Genomic DNA, 12869 nt, shown 5'->3' with positions numbered 1-12869 from the left:
TGTTGGCCTTCTTGTTTTGATGATGTTTAACAAACAATTTACTTCTAATGTTGTTTGTCTAGTATTTGTGTTTTCGTATTTATTCTAGGCAAACAACGTTGTTGGAGGTTGGATGGATTAAGCCTACACGATCATATCAAGAGGAGGTTGGCGGAATTGTGGCAACGTGTACCAAGTCAAGCTTAATTGAAGATCAAGATTGCTTGGGTAATGTAGTTTAGGATTTATATTATGTGTGTTAAGTACTCTAAGCTCAATTATCTATACACACACATTTTATTGGTTTCCTTGTATATATATGTAGTCACATATATATACAACACAAGTTTTAGTTTTCATGTTTATAAATATGAAATTACATGTTTCATATTGTTTATTGTGATTTGGTTTATCTACATAGATATGAAACAAATATATTTTCATATACATACTCATAGGTTTCATTTTCTATTGTATTTGTGAAAATATTGTATTCTTAGTTTGTAGACTTTAATATCAGTTTATACATGTTTTACTAAGTCTATAAAACATTTCACAAAGTTTCAAAATGTTGGTTTATGTCAAAACATCAAAATTCAAGTATCTCATATTTTCATGTTTTGGACTATTTTGTAAAATGATGATATTTTTCATTTGGGAAGTCCTTTTTCGAAACCAGTCGTTGTAGCATGTTTATTATCATGTCTACAATCATTCCCCAAAGTTTTACATTTTTTGGAATTTATTTGATATTTTTAAACAGGGTTTTAAAATCAGCTCTAAAACCGATTTTTTCTGGAATGTCAGTTTTCGGTCGACCGGTACGGTCGACCGGTCAATTGACCATTCGTCAGTATTTTTCCAGAGAGTCATCGGTCGACCGGTCCGGTCGACCGAGAGCTCAAATCGGTCGACCGACAGAATTTCCGGTCGACCGACGATGGTCCAGAAAGTTTTCTTCGTGTTTTTGCTCTCATCGGTCGACCGACGGAATTTTCGGTCGACCGACAATAGATCCGTTGGACTTCTAACGGCTATTTCTGAGCTGACTCTTCTGGGGCATTTTGGTCTTTCTGTTTTGGGGTTTTTGCTGATATTTCCTCTTCCTATATATACCCCATTGCTGATGTCTTTTCAGAAAAACCAAGAGAGTTTTTAATCAAGTTTAATAAAGCTTTTAACAAGGGTTTTAGTTTGGTTTAAGTGTGTTTAAAAAGCTTTTAAGCAAATTGAGAGTTTGTTTTGGTGAACAAAATTCCACAAGAGCTTGAGGAGATTATCTATTGAAGTTTGAGCTTCCAACTATCATCCCTCCATCTCTTGTTATCAAATTGAGAAGTTTTCTAAACTCAAACTCTAGCTTTACATTTATATACTTGATTGATTATCATTGTTCTTAAGCTAGATTTCATACTTGAGTTTAGTTGATTTGATCTTATTTACTCATTGTTACACACACACCCACATTGAGCTTATTGTATCTTTCATACATAGTATAGTTGGGTGGTGAGAGATTGTAACTTTGAGTTGTGCTTTCATTGTGTTCTCATCTATTGTAGAGAACAAATTTATATTTGTTACATTGTGAGTGTTGTAAGGTTTTCGGTGAGCTAGAAACCGAGTGTGTAGTGAGGTTTTCGGTGAGCTAGAAACCGAGTGTGAGGAGTGACGTTGATCGGTGAGCGTTGAAAACCGATACTGTGAGGTGTAAACGTTATTCGGGTGAACGTAGAAAACCCGGTTGATAGTGGATTTCTCCCCGGGAGTGGGGAGCGGAGACGTAGGACGGAAGGTCCGAACTCCGTGATCATATCTTGTGTTTGAGTGTGCTTTGGCGTTTATTTATACTTGTGTTTATAATTCTTGTCGCCATTGTCATTAGCTCATTATTTATATGATCCACTATCTAGTTCATATTGTTTACCCTTGTGTTAGTTTATATATCCTTGCATATATCATATAGTATACCTCTTTGCTAGGATATATCACCTTGTGTATATTGCATATTCTTGCACTTAACTCTTTGTATATCTATCTTGCAAGAATATAACTTGTTAATATATTAATTGGCATAAAATCGGATTAGATTAGCATAAGACCCTAATCACCCCCCCTCTAGGGTCCAACAGTTCTTAGAGATGAAGAGAATAATTGGAGAGAGAGAGAGCAGGGAATTAAAAATGAACAGGAGGAGGTTGAGCTGTCGAATTATGAGAGGGAGAGAGAAAAAGGAAAGTATGAGAGAGAATTACGGGAGTAAATAGGAAATAGTTAAATGGTGATTAGGGAATTGATTGGAAGTGATTATGGCTGATTGGGAAAAAGAATTTGGAAGGAATTCAAATTAGAGGAAATTAAGAGGGAGAAGATTATGGCATATATTTGTAAGATATTCAGAATAATAATATTAATAAATAATTAACAACTATATATATATATATATTTAAAAATATGCAATATAAATTGCGTGTGATACATAAAATAGTGTAATAAATAATGTAGAAATTAATACAATCAAACGATACACAAGTCAAATCAAAGAAAACATAGTGTATAAAATAATGACTGGTACGAGGAAAGAGAAGTTATACGAAAAGAGTGTAATCGGGAAGTGACGAGACAAGAAACAGTGGGAAATTCCGGAGTCAAAAAGTGATAAGGTAGGGACTAATACAAGATTGGTCAAGATACTAGGATAAGGGCTAAGGTATACTCTTACGGATGAAATATGATATGCGTCCAAATTATTCATTATATTCTCACTGGTAGGAAATCAGGATCGTGACCGGGACTGTGACCTGCGTGGGCTACCACTAAAACCTGTCACGCCCCGCTTCCCAAAATACCAGGAAATCGGGACACGAGCAAGCCCGCGACGTATTAGACTGAGGAGAGATAAGTGCTAGACCCCGTCTTCTCAATCTAATACGCTAAGCGTCAAGAAATACAAACGAAGGCACAGGTTCCCGATCATAGTATCGCTAATATAATAAACAACTCAGAACAGAAAATATACATATCACAACTGAATATCATCACAAGCATAATATTCGGGTCAACATGCCCTTATACAAGACTATCTGAAAGAAATGATAGAAAATATAAAATGCATCGATCAACAGAATGCAAGGTGCTACAAAAGTAAATGGAGGACTAATAACTAAGCTTCGACTTCTTTTGCTCGGTCTGCAGAGCACTCCTGCGGGAAATCCTCTGGCTCATGTACGACTCCGAACTGAAGCTGATCGTCATATAAATCTGACGTACATCAGAGGAAACAGGTGTACGTCAGCGTGTATGGCACACGGCAAGATCACAAAAGGAAGAATAGAACGGTCGTGCGACCAATGCAATAATGGTAATAACAATGGAAAGATGCAACTGAAATACTAATAATCTAAAATGATTTACTACTATAAATTAGAATAATCAGAATAAATCTAAGAAAATCAACCAAGTAACAAGTCGATCATGCAGCTAGCAATCAGAATAATCATCCAAGTACAGAGTCATACACTAGATGGAATTAATACTTAAAATCTACAACTCGAGACATAGTACGTCGAGCGAAATAATCCAAACAAGGAAACCCTCATGTATATACCATATGTCTTAAATTATAGATAATTAAATATTAATCCTAATCTATGTATGAAAAGAAACATAACTGGTCCGTATCTCACAAGAATTCATACATAGCCAAGAAACAAGGTCATGTAACTAGCCATTCTATAACAGGTCACTGGTCACATCTCACACAGAGTCAACGCTCCTGTCATCGGATAACTGACTGTTCACAAATCCTCTACGTGCATCCAATCCCGTTACACATACGGCCTAGAGGACTGCACGTAATCCATTTCTGCCTGGTCCGAACTTCAAACAGAACTCGGGTGACGAAATAAATTCCCACTGACCAAAGTGATGTACACACTTCACTTTAGCCCTACAAACCAACCCCAGTGACGACACCAACCACTGGCGCGAGCCTGGAAGATACATCAACAGTCTTATCCGATCACATGAACTATGACTTTCTCATCCCAACTCTCTTGTTTTTCTAAGTTTCATACACACAGGTTTCTAAGTCTTAAACAGGACACATCAGGCCACACTAGTCATGAATTTCTAAAGGATCTCAAGCATAAAAAAGAGTAATAAATGCAACTAATCATATACAACAAGATCATAGCATATCACATAATTAAAATTAAGAAACATAAATCATGAAAAATTCATAATAATCCCTTTTTTCTAAAATAAATCTTTTAAAAATATTTATAGTTGTTCTAAAATAATTTCTTTTATAAAACTTTCTTAAATTATTGAAATTATTCTAAATTGATACTTATTCTAAAATAAATTCTTTTAAATTATTTATAATTGTTCTAAAATAATTCTTTTGTCAAATAAATTCTATTAATTTATTATAATTACTCAAAAATGATTTTTTACCAAAATAGTAATTATTTTAAATTGATTATTTTGTCAATAAATTCTTTAAAATTATAAATTAATCTAAAATAATTTTATTTTATTTTATCTTTACAGTATCTATTATCAAAATATTATTTTTAGTACTTTTTAATATCATTCGTCAAATAAATCCATGCAGGTCATCACAGTATATGTATTACAATGTGAATGGTCATACGTTATTGTTCATAGTCTATTTCGTTCACAACAGTTCTATACGTTATAGTTCTCAGTTCAATATATTCACGACAGTTCTATATTTGTAACGAGTAATTATTCGGGTAACGAGTTCTTATTCGTAATTAATTTGTGATCAATCTAAAATTGTACTGAGCAAGAATAGGGATCTTGCCTTGGTATTTCGTCGCACGGATCGACGCTGACGTGCAAGGGGGTGGCTCGTCAACAGCGCGGTCGGGCCCAAGGCTGCGGGTCGCTGGTCAAGCTCGGGAGCGAGGGTTCGGGCGGGTCTGAGAACTGTAGCGAGGGAGGAGCTCGGGTTCGGTGGGGTTGGTGAGGACGACGACGTGGGAAGGGTTGATAGACGACGTCGGGGACGATAGTCCGGCAGGAAGCCAGCAGCCCTGGTCGGAGGTCGCTGTTGGCGAGCGACGGGCGCTGCTGAGGCTTCGTCGGAGGGAGCAGCAGTCAGGCTGCTCACGGCGGCCTAGGCGCAGCAACGGCAGCGAGGAAAGCGCCGACGGAGCTCAGGGCGGCAAGGGCGGCTCCTGCGGGCGGAGATGAAGCGGCTGCGAAGTTAACGGCCGAGGGGAGGCGGAGGGTGGCTCCAAGCTGCCGGCAAGGGGGGGAAGGCAACAGGTGGCTGGGAAGCGGTATTGTGGCGCGGTGTGGACTTGCGGCTTGCCGGTGGCGGAGGATCGCGAGAGAGGAGGGGTCAGTATGGGAGCGCGCTGTGCGCGCTGGGCGTTGGTCGCGAGAAGTTGGACGCGAAGGGCCTGACGTGTCAGATGGAGAGCGACGATCCAGAGCTCAAGCAGAACTCGACGATGAGACGAGGAGAGAGAGAGAGAGAGAACGAGACGAGAGAGAGTAGAGAGAGAGAGCAGAGAGCAGGGAACTGGGTTAAGATTGGGAAATGGAGGAGAGAGAGAGAGGTGTGTTCGAGAGGAGTGTTGGGGCATGGTTTAAATAGAAAAACATTTTGAATAAAAAATTAAAATAAAATAAAATATTGACGGAGGATGCGCGTGGATAGCTGTTTTCTTAGAAAAAAAAGGAGAGAGAAAACGTGATGAGGGGATGGTTGTTGGGGGTTTGACGGGGAGCAACAGCTTGGATTATTTTCAAATGGTTTCAGGTATTTAAACGAAAATAATTAAATAAATAGTTACGAGTATAAAAAAATTAAACTAATTACAGAATAATTATCTATAAATAAAAACGTACATGTTATGCTAATATAACCGTTGATACGAAATAGTCAAAATATACACATATTGTATAATTAAACGAGAATAAATAATAATAAAAATATATTTACTTACATTTAAAATCAAATAATTATGTGACAATTATCTACACGATAAAACATACCAGTTATGCTAATACGACAGCTGATACGTAATAATTAAAATAATACAATAATTTACACAAATAATACGTAATTAATAATTCAACATAATACAAGAATTAATACGTAATAGTAATAATAATACGACGTATTATTTTAAAATAATACATAATAGTATCAGTAACACAACGGATAAATCCCAGAAATTTTCATTGCACTAAATTAATTTATAAATATCAAAACCATTTAAATAAATATAAAACTTAGACTTTAAAATCATAGAAAATTTCTAGAAGATCGAGAAAAATACAAATACTCTTTTAAAAATCATAACTAAATATTTTAAAATACTAAAAAATTATTTTAACTAGTATCAAAATTTTACGGTCATTACAGAAAATGTCGCTAGGAAGCTCTCCCGGAACGTCTCCCATGAAATCGGCTTAGGAAGCTTCTCCTCTTTTACATGCCACCAGGTTCTAGCTACATTTGAGAGCTACAGCTGTACAATATCGACTCTATCTTCGTCCAAGATTTTTGATGCTCTCAACAGGCGGTTCATCATCTGCAACCACGTTTCGGCCTCATATCCACCTTCAGTCCCAGCAAAGTGTTGCAGGTTAAACTTTTAAAAATCGAACACATTACCAGACCTTGCAACATGCTGTTGCCCATCCTCTGACGATTATGAGCTACTAACTCCCTAATCGCTTCTGCAAGATCAGCCTGATCAAGTTGTTGTCCCTCAGGCCCAACTATAGTAGGGGGACGACGTTTTGGGGCCATAGTGATCACATGAAATGAGATTGGTCAAAATTAGGACTTGAGAATCAATGTATTTGGAGTCAACTGGCGTCTTTCTGAAAAGCAGATAACCTATTCTATACATATGCCCCGTTCTTGGGCTAATCTTAGTTGTTTTTTTTAATATGCAGGATGAGGCAACAATTATCTAGTCTGACTTTGATACCAATAAAAACCTATATCAAAATGTCTCATCAAGAAAACCCCATAAATCATTACAAGCAAAAGCTGTGCAACTTAAATATTTAATCAAAGAAGCAAACTTGTAAAGAGTAGCAGAGGAAACACGAAGCAACCCAAAAAGGTTTCCATTCCTTTTGCTCCCACCCCTCTATCGCCCATCCCTTGCGGAAATGAAAATTCACCTCCGCAAACGTAAAATTCTCTGAAAATAACAATATATTTTAGTAATTAGCATGCACTTTTTATTTTCTCGATAATTCTATTTTGATAAAAAGTGGAAGCAACGTACTGAGCAGGAAGTTGTCCATAGGAGCTAAAATATGATCAACAGTACCTACAAATTGCATCTACAATTAATATGTGGTTGGAGGTTCGTCCACCGTAGGAGCAGCTTGTATACGTCTTCATATTTAAACCTTGGCATTTCAGTCAGGCTACAGATAAGAGACATATTTTAAAAAAAAAAAAATTGTTACGACCGTACAACTTTCTTGGAAACAATGTTGATGACATAGAGAAGGGAAGAACAGCAAAATGTGTGGCCTGCAACTGAAGTCCTAGCCAACATATTTTTATAAAAATAGAGTGGTATTTTTTAGAGCTTAAAAAAAAGTAAGCCAGTGAAAACCAAAGGGTTTCTCGCTTTCAGCAAACGATACATACATCAGAATTTGTTAAAAATTATTCATGAAAGTAACAAATTCCAGTTCAAATTTGAAATGTATCACGTAAAGAGTAAATTAGTGAATAGTTAAGCATTGTTTAGTTACTCTTGTTGGATAACATGCTTTTATTGGAAATTGGACAAGTCTTCAAAACCACAAACAAAATTAAAAAGATTCGAGCAATAGAAAATATTTGCAGCTAGTATCAAATTACTCGCACACAATTAACATTAAATCTTTCATTTTTTATGGATAATAGCATTTATTCTTTCAGTACATGCACTTTTTTAGAGATAACATTCTCAGAGGATATATCATATTCATGGTAGAGACTATTCAATCACTTTATTCCATAAAAAGGAAATAAATAGGCAATAGCAAGAAATTCATATAACACCACATTCCATTGGAAAAAGAATAAAAGAAAAGAAAAGGAAAATGAATATATACTTTTAGGATCTTATCAAACTTGTAGTCCTAGATTCACACTTCAGTGGAGGTTCATCATAGTATCATATCCTCCGAATCTTGTTTAGAGACGCAAAGAGGATTAGGCTGAGTCTATCGTTTACTCCTCAAGTTGTGTTCCACATTACTAAGTGATGAAATAAATTGAAAACCAGTAAAAATTTGCTCCTTAGAAAAGCATGTGTATTATTAATTGTCCTGAAAACATAAAAAAGAAGAACATGATTATAGATCCTCACTAGAAATTCTTCAATTAATAAGTAGGAAAAAAAAGCTAACTTACTGAAAAAAAATATTTCATAAGAACAACTGTTCATCGCGCGCAATATCCACCTTCCTCAGATTGCACATGTCCAAGTTACTCATATGCATCATCGCCCCAAGAATATTAGTCAGAAAAAAGAAAAAGAAAAAGGAAAAAAAAAGACATGCTTTAAAATCCTAAAAAAATCAAAAAATAACCAAAAATCCCCATAAAAGAAATGTTGGAGTTTGAATAAGCATTGGACGATCATGCCATCGAGCCCCTCGATGGCGGGCGCAACGCTAGGCGGACCAATTGGTTGTTTTGATCTAGAAAGTAGATTATTTTGAGAGGGAGAGAAGTAGGCAGACAAGAGGGTGATAAGAGAAACAATACTCGGAGATAGAGGCAGAGGGGAAAAAAACTATGCTTTGGGAGAAAGATAGATAACATGGAGCCAATTTAAATTTCTTATTGTTGTAATCTTGTTGTTATATCTACATACATCACATATCAAAAGTAAGAATCGAACATGAAATATAAAAGTAAATAAACAAGAAAAGAGATAGGGTGAAAGTGATCATCTCATTTTATTCATCTTCATTTCTCCTCAATACATTTTGTCTTCCATGGATTACATTATATAGATGTGGAAGAGAGTACTAAAAGTCACAAGTAGGTGAAGAGTCTTCTTCTAGTAATGTCCACATTCATTGTATTTATATTTACAACACTCCCCTTGGACATTACTACCTGATGTCAATGCCTCGTTAAAAACCTCGCTAGAAAAACCCAATGGGATAAAAACTAGTCGAGAAAAAGAGTACACGACATTAGTAGATTCTTGTTACATTAGTTGTCTCATTAAAAACCTTTAACTAAGAAAACCCTGTGGGACAAAACTTAGTAAAGGGAAAAAGAGTACAACTATAGATCTTCGGGATCCAAACTTGTGTTGCATTAGTTGCCTCATTAAAAACCTTTAGCTAAGAAAACTCTGTGGGACAAAACTTGGCAAAAGGAAAAAAGAGTACAACTATAGTCCTTCAAGGTACAATCTTCGGGATTGCGTTGAAAATTCGCTCCTCTGATGATGACAATCTTCTGAGTCTATGCTAAGAAAAACCCAGTGGGACAAAACTTAGTGAAAAGGAGCAAATTATGATAATAGACATTTAGGGCCCAATCTTCAGGATTGTTCTATAAGAATTTGCTCCCCCTGAAGAAGATAGTCTTTCAAGTCTGTGCATATTGTGAACATATTTCTCATACGTTGATGTAGGCAGAGACTTAGTGAACAAATCTGCAAGATTGTCACTTGAGCGAACTTTTTCGATGGTGATTTCGCTATTCTTTTGGAGCTCATGTGGATAAAAGAAATTTGATGCAATATGTTTTCTCATTGTTCCATTTACATATCCACTGATCATTTGTACAACACAAGTTGCATTGTCCTCATAAAGGACATTGGATGGAATATCATCTTTCGCTAGACCACACGAGCCACAAATATGTCGTATCAACGATCTTAATCATACACATTCTCGTGAGGCCTCATATAAAGCGATAATCTCTGAGTGGTTATAAGAAGTAGTCATCATAGTCTGCTTAACAGACCTCTAAGAAACGACAGTACCACCACAGAGAAAAAAACATAACCAGTCTAGGATCTAGCGTTATGGGGATCATATATGTAGCCAGCGTTCTAATAGCCAACCAATGTCATATCTTGGTTTTTTTTTTATAGAATAGTCCAAGATCTTTTGTACCTTGAAGATAGCGAATGAAATGTTTAACGACATTCCATTGTCTTCTTGTATGATAAGCACTATACCTTGCTAGCAAGTTCACCGCAAATGCAATATCAGGCCTGGTGTAATTTGCGAAATAAAGAAGTGCTCCAATGGTGCTCAGATAGGGAACTTCTGGCCCTAATATTTCTTCATTATCTTCTTTGGGTTTAAATGGGTCTTTATCCACTTCGAGGGATCGAATGACCATTGGTGTGCTAAGTGGATGAGATTCATCCATATAAAATCTTTCCAAAACCTTTTTCACATAGGTTGACTGGTGTAGAAAAATTCCTTCTGGGAAAATGCTCGATCTGCAGGTCGAGACAAAACTTGGTTTTTCCCAAGTCTTTCATTTCAAACTCCGTCTTTAGGCATGAGCTAGCTTCTGTAAGCTCCTTGTGCGTTCCAATAACATTTATATCATTAATATAGATTGATATAATAAAGAATCCATTTTCGAATTTCTTTATAAACACACAAGGGCATACATCATTATTTGCATATCTCCTCTTCAGGAGGAACTCACTCAGTCGGTTATACCACATTCTACCCGACTGTTTCAAGTCGTATAACGACCTTTGCAATTTAATGCTATACATGTTGCGATTCTTGTTTTCTCTTAATTCAGGAATTTTAAGTCCATCAGGGACTTTCATATAAAAATATTAGTGTCTAATGACTCATATAAAAATGTGGTCATGACGTACATATACTGCATATATCTGCCATATGTATTAACTTGCGGAACGTAATACAATCACTAATAGGAGAATATTTTACATCTAAATCGATGTCGGGTCTCTACGTGAACCCATGGAGCTATGAATCTCGCTTTATATCTCACTACCCTACAATTCTCATTTATTTTTCTTACGAAGACTCATTATATCCTGCAGGGATATATGAACTACAGGTTCAAAATACTTTAGCGAGTTCAGCTCAGCCTCAATTGCCACTTTCCATCTCACCTAGTCCGAATGCTTCAAGCACTCTACTACCGACTTAGGTTCTGGATCCAGATTATTTTCGGAGATAGTAAGAGCAAATGTAGAGGCAACTATGTTGTCGACAACTTTTATATTTATATTATATATTTCTCCTTTTTCACAAATTCGTGGCCACTTTAATTCTTATTTTATGTTAACCAAATCCTCGTCATTTCCCTTAACAATTGGATTTGGCCGTTCCGCATCTCCAATATTATGATTATCAAGTGCACGTGTAATTTACTGGAGATTTCGTCTTCAGGACAAGCCTCTTCCGGAGGTTATGTGAGTGGTTGTCTTTCTATATATAATTTAGTTTGCTGCGGACTTTTATCTTTTACACTAACATGTTTTATATGCTTCTGGCACAATATGCTTCTGGCATACCAAATCATCAATGATATATTCAACATGAATATGGGGCTTAGTCACTCTTTTCTTGGCAGATTATCATGTGAACTTCTGGTTCAGTTTGACTATTACGTGGATATAAATATTGAAGATCTTTTTCACCAATAGAATTTCTTGACATTGTTTTGTATTTTGGGCACTAATCTCCCCCTAATGTCGAGAATTGATCTTTAATAAAAATACAGTTAGCGTACCAAATTGTAAATTGATCCCCTAACATGGGCCATAGGTACTAAATTATTGACGGAGTTTCATAAATAATGTATGTACCTTCACCGAGGTGCCATAGATGTACGCTATAGTGGTGATATAGAAACATGGATTGCAAATAAAGAACACGCAGATGGGAAATGTTTCGCTTCTTCACCACGTATTAGATAAAGGTGGGAAATTGTGATATGCAGTTGGTCGGATTTGGTTTGAATGCCCCATTTAATTTAAGGAAATCCGACAAATCATATTTTGCCCAAGATGACCCAATCGCTCGTGCCAGAATTTAAAAGAATTTGGGTCCCTAAATCTCAAACTTATCGCAACATGGTGTATTTTAGGTCAGACAAATTCTAAAATATACACATATGAATAAAAACCACATAAGTTTATAAGAGTTTAAAGCAAAAATCAAGATAAATTAAAATTGTCTGACAAATGCATATAATCCAAATATAGAAAAACCAAATAGTTTACCTTGACCACCTCAATAAGATCTACTACTCGATAAGATCCACTTCAATGTCCACTACCTTCCCTCGTCCAAGTTTATGAATATTAGTTTGAATTATGATATGTGCTTCAGGCACTATGACTGAACCAATTAAATTTGCATTATGGTTTCTCACAACAGCTGGTTGTGTTTTTAACAACTACTAATGCAAGGATTAGTACATAATGCTTTTAGTTGTACTATTGTAAGAGTACAAGGTTACTTGTTGAATTGTATTCAGTCGAGGGTTTAAAATCCAAAAATGACTACAGGATAAGATCTCCTACTATGTTCATAGCCTCCCCCTTGTCCACGCATATAAGTAATTTTCTGAATTGTAGCATGTGCTACAAACACAACTCGTAAGCCAACTAGTCTGACATTATGATTTCTAATCATCAATTGATTATGCTTATCTACGACTACTAATCAATTCAGAATGCCCAGTGCAATTCTTGGTCATGTACTGCTGCTGGAGTACAATATTATTTACGTGGAATAGGGAAAAGAATTTTTTTTTTTTGATCAAATTATTGGCTTCCATAGATCAAAGCGATCCTTCAGGGATTGCCCAGAAAAGTGAATACTTTTTCACTGATGCATTTAATTTTTCACGTCTTAATTGA

At 36.0% G+C, this 12869-nt stretch overlaps 1 long non-coding RNA gene across 1 annotated transcript; it reads right to left on the bottom strand.

Annotated features, from left to right (window-relative positions):
- On the bottom strand, nt 6646–8758 carry LOC109849647. The gene is made up of 3 exons (XR_002249189.1): nt 8390–8758; nt 7263–7407; nt 6646–7175 (listed from the first exon to the last, which is right to left on the bottom strand). It is a non-coding gene; the product is annotated as an uncharacterized LOC109849647 (long non-coding RNA).

Source organism: Asparagus officinalis, chromosome 7 (genome assembly GCF_001876935.1).
Source record: "Asparagus officinalis chromosome 7, Aspof.V1, whole genome shotgun sequence".
Taxonomy (NCBI): Eukaryota; Viridiplantae; Streptophyta; class Magnoliopsida; order Asparagales; family Asparagaceae; genus Asparagus; species Asparagus officinalis.
The sequence above is the reverse complement of the archived record's forward strand: the minus strand, read 5'-3'. Positions and strand labels throughout refer to the sequence as shown.